Source organism: Galeopterus variegatus, unplaced genomic scaffold (genome assembly GCF_000696425.1).
Source record: "Galeopterus variegatus unplaced genomic scaffold, G_variegatus-3.0.2 Scaffold14110, whole genome shotgun sequence".
NCBI classification, from domain to species: domain Eukaryota; kingdom Metazoa; phylum Chordata; class Mammalia; order Dermoptera; family Cynocephalidae; genus Galeopterus; species Galeopterus variegatus.
This window is the reverse complement of record NW_007740221.1, coordinates 21,837-27,007: the sequence shown is the minus strand read 5'-3', so window position 1 is coordinate 27,007 and position 5,171 is coordinate 21,837. Positions and strand designations below refer to the sequence as shown.

The window sequence follows — 5,171 nt, the reverse complement described above, 5'->3', positions numbered from 1 at the left end:
TTTAATACATGACAAATTTAGCCAAAAATGAATGAAATCATTTATTCCCTTTACTTATACAGCAAAATGTATACACATGTGTCCAAATTCTTCATCACTGCCTATCCCATTACTACCCAGGAAATGATGTTTCACTTCGAAGAAAGAAACATGAGAATGTAGTTGTTTGGACTCTATTTTCAAAGGATATTGCTTTTATAAACTATCCATGAAACTGAAATGGAAGGATTGTCATCAGAAGTGAATATGTACAGTATGAAGTTGAAGAATGTAACAGAAGTCACCATGTTTATATTGACAGGCTTCACAGGTGATTTTGAGCTGCAAGTCTTCCTATTTTTTCTATTCCTTGCAATCTATCTTTTTACTCTGGTAGGAAATTTAGGACTGGTTGTATTGGTCATTAAGGATTCCAGGCTCCACAACCCCATGTACTATTTTCTGAGTGTTTTGTCAGTCTTGGATGCCTGCTGTTCTACAGTTGTCACCCCAAAAAGGTTGGCCAATTTCCTGGCAGAGAATAAGTCCATTTCAATATCTGGATGTGCAGCACAGATGTTTCTCTTTGTTACTTTAGGAACCATGGGATGCTTTCTCTTGGCTGCAATGGCTTATGATCGCTGTATGGCCATCTACAACCCACTTCTGTATTCAGTGAACATGTCTCCCAGAATCTATGTGCCACTCATGGTTGCTTCCTCTGTTGGTGGCATTTTACCTGCTACTGTACACACAGTCGCCACATTCAGCCTGTCCTTCTGTGGATCCTATGAAATTAAGCATGTCTTTTGTGATATTCCACCTCTTCTTGCTATTTCTTGTTCTGACACTCACACAAACCAGCTTCTCCTCTTGTACTTTGTGGGCTTTATCGAAATAGTCACTATCCTGGTCATCCTGATCTCCTATTGTTGTATTCTTTTGGCTATTCTGAAAATGCGTTCTTCTAAAGGGAGGCAAAAAGTGTTCTCTACATGTGGCTCCCACCTAACCGGAGTGGCAATTTATCATGGAACTATCCTCTTCAGTTACATGAGACCAAGTTTCAGCTATGCTTCACACCATGACATGATAGTGTCAATATTTTACACCATTGTGATCCCCATGCTGAATCCTGTCATCTATAGTTTGAGGAACAAAGATGTAAAAGAGGAAATGAAAAAATTTTTGAGAGAAATTGGTTAGTAATTAAATTTAATATGTAAATAAATTGTATCACCTATATGCTTAGTATATTGTTGAGAGATCCATATTAAATTAATGTTTTTGATGTAAGTTTATTGATGTTATTAGTAGTTTTGTAACTGATTTTCACTTACTGTAACCAGAAGTTATGCCCTCAGTATCCTATGAATTAATAAATTCTCACATTGCTTACAGTAAATCTTTGGCATTCATTATGGAGTTATCTACACAATCTATAATCCCTAAGAAGAAATTTTAAATATTACTTTATTATTTCTCAATGTGCCCTCACATACTGAGATCCACTCCAACTTCTGAACATGCTTTTGCTGTGCTCACCTCTACAGTATAAATTTTTCTTCAGTCATTAAATTCTTCCTTGCCACGTTTCAAACACAGAAATTGATTAGATTCATTCTTAAGCTACCAAAAATATACTCATGCGAGGTATAAATTTTCATTGATAGTGTTTCTAAGGCTCAGGAAAAACAAATGAAACTGTAGCCTTGCCATGAGACTGCAATGTATGTAGTCAACATATATTACTGCTCAAGAACCGAAAAACTAACCCATCTTGGTGAATCCCTCTGATGTTAGAACTTTGTTTCTAGCCATTCCTTTATCCTCTACCTATACGAAATGACTTAGTATTTTCACCATTCCACATCATTTTTACATAAAGAGTAAGCCCCTAGAATGGAAGCAATCTTACTTCATCTCTACCCACATCTGCTTCTACTTTACTCATTCTGTTTTATTTAGGTTTGTTGCAATATTTGTTTATTTGAAGAGTGATTAGGAGTAGAAATTGACTTCTCTTTCAATGAGATACATTCTCTTTTGTGCAAGCATATTTTTTTCATGAATTCACCAGAATGATTCCATCAGAACATAATAACCAAAACAATGTTTCCTTTAAGAGTTAAATTTGAAGTGTGAGTTTGAGATCTAAACCTATAATTTTTAAACATCATTTTCTAATCTTTTCTGATCAATTATGCAAAGATAACCCATCCATCTCTATTGGAACAGGCAAATGTTTGCAGACAAAATCTATACTCAAAATTTGTCTTAAAACAAGGAAAGAAAGGAAAGAAAAAACTTACTTTGAGAAACAAAACACTGACTTTATTGTAGACAAGATTTTAAGGAAGTGGCTCATTTGATTATTGTGGTTAGAAAGTTCAAAATTTACAGGTTGAGGTGGTATGCTGGATACCCAAAATTGTTATTGTTCCAGTTTGAGTCTAAAGACAGAAAAAGCCAATAATGCTGACAATGTCTGAGGCAGTATTTTGGCAAATTCTCTCTTCCTTATGGAAGGAGGGTCTTTTAGTGACACAAGGGCCAATGATTTGCTTTACTCCACTTTTACAGGTTTACATGTTAATCTTAACACTTTTACAGGTTTAAATGTTAATCTTATCAAGACAGCCACACAGAAACACTCAGAATAATTTTTTACAAGTATCTGGGCACCTCACGGTCAAATCTGTTAATACATAATATTATTTATCCCAGATAAATACAAAAAGCAAACCAACCAACAAACAAAACATACCTAAAACTCCAGTATCACTCATGAAAATCAAATTACAAATAGAAAATTATAAAGAAATTCAGAAGAAGTTACCTATTTTATATGAAAGAAAAAACATAAGAATTATAGTAAACACCATAAGAAGTAAGAAAGGTATATTTAAAGTAGAGAAAGATAAAAATTTTCAATACAGAATTTAATCCCTACTAAAATATTTGAAATATATTTTCCATACATAAACAAAATAAAAACTTTTTCAGGAAGATAATTATGTGGACATATACACACACTTCCAAACATGCACATGCACAGAGCCTGAAATAATTTAAACCAGCAGGCTTTAGCTTTAATACTTTTTTAGATTGAAGAAGTGTAATAACAGAAGGAAATTTCGGACTACATAAAGAAATAAAAACAAAAGCTGTTCATATATAAGCAAATAAAACAAATATTGGGATTTTGAATATTGATTAATTCAAAAAATGAATGACTCAAGCAAAACTATGCTAATACATTGTCAGTTTAAAAAATACATGGATATTAAATTTATAAAAAAATCACACAAAGATGAGAAAGAAGAATTAGATCTATACTACTCTTAGAAGCTTACATTAAAGGTTATGTTGTATATTATTTTATTTAGAGTATGTTACTGTAAACATGCATTTTATAATCCCTATGGTCATTGCTGAAAAGAGATAAGGCACACATTACTAATATCAGGAATAAAAGAAGATATATAGCTATGGTCCCCACAGTTGTTAAATGGGAAATAAATTATATTAACCACTGATTGCTAACACATTTGATAATTAAATGAAATGTACAATTTCTTAGAGATGATTGCATCAGAATAAATGTGTACACTGAAAAGGCTTGCAATTATTAAATAAATTGAATTATTCCTTAAAATCCATCATCAGATGAGTGGATATGGAAAATGTGGTATATCTACACAATGGAATACTACTCTGTATAAAAAATAATGAAATACTGCCATTTGCAACAGCATGGATGGACCGAGAGAGAATTACATTAAGTGCAACGAGTCAGGTCCAGGAAGAGAAATATCACATGTCCTCACTTGTTTGTGGGAGCTAAAAATAAATAAATAAATACACAAATAGCCTGGTGGGAGGGAAGAAGACACACAGTCACAATTCCTTGAAGTTGATATGACAAGCGAACAGAAAGGATATTGTTGGGAGGGAGGGGGAGAGGCAGGAGGGAGAGAAGTTTTGGCGATGGGCCACAATAATCAACCACATTGTATACTGACAAAATAAAACAAAATTGAAAAAGTAAAAATAACAATAAAATGAAATACACAAAATTTCAACAAAAATGCAGTTTACTGACAATTGTTGACATATCACAGAAAGGCAGGGTTTTCAAATGTTTAGTATATTCATACAAAAGATATACCACTGCATCCAGATTATTTACTTTGTGAATTTACAACATTTCACGTCTGAAGTACTGCAAGATCAGAGTCTTGATTTTGACCATATGCCAAGTATATCCTAATCTCACAGATTTCAATGGAAATCAACTATCAAATGTTAAACTTGTAAGTGGAAACAAAAATCTGCCAAACAGTATGTATAAATGGCAGAATTTTTTATATATGTAATATATGTATTTGAAACTACAATTATCAATAATATTACAGTGCTTCCATTTCTTTTAATATTTTTTAATATTTTCCAAATTTTCCCCCAAATTAAAACGTACCATTTTCCTATCAATTATTTCTATTGTAGTATGTTACTGGTTCTAAATCCAAAATTTAAAACTGCCGAATTTTACCATTTTAGCTGTTTTTATGTTTGTTGATTAAATTAACTGAAGGTAATTAAAAGCAAACAAACAAACAAACAAAAACAGGTGACTAGTTTTCAAGCAAAAAAAAGAAAGAAAGGCATTTACCACAGTTGGAAAAACATTGATTCAACCTACACAGGCTGTTCCCTGCATCTTTTCCCTTCTTAGGGCAGTAGTTCATCGGTCCACTAAGTCATGTCAGAATGGAGGTTGAGTCTCATTCCTGAGCCTTTTCTTCAGAGGAGGAGGGGACCAGAAGAAAAGGTCCTCTTAGGGGATACTTATGGGACATGGGCTTAGACCTCAAAGATGTGAGGGCTCTGACCGGTGGGAAGAGACTTCTGAGGAGGGAGGAATGGGGAAGCCATTCTAAACCTGGACCCCCACCACCCATTTTCCCATGTTGTCCAGACAATTCTGAGGAGCTGTTCTGGAACATATCTGGACAATGGAGGTCGAAGGACAGTTCAGGCTTTGATGGTACTCTGGTGAGGTCTGTTTTGTAGAGACAGGATCTTAATGCTCAGCATCTGGGCTGTCCTGTGGTCACTTGAGTTGCCCGGTTGAGTCCAAGTCTATTTTTACTATGGAGGAGGCAGGAGAGTCTGGATGTTTCCCAGAT

At 34.1% G+C, this 5,171-nt stretch overlaps 1 pseudogene; it reads left to right on the top strand.

The window, feature by feature from the left end:
- The first annotated feature begins 219 nt into the window (after nt 1–219).
- On the top strand, nt 220–1,205 carry LOC103581854 (annotated as a pseudogene).
- The last annotated feature ends 3,966 nt before the right edge of the window (nt 1,206–5,171 follow it).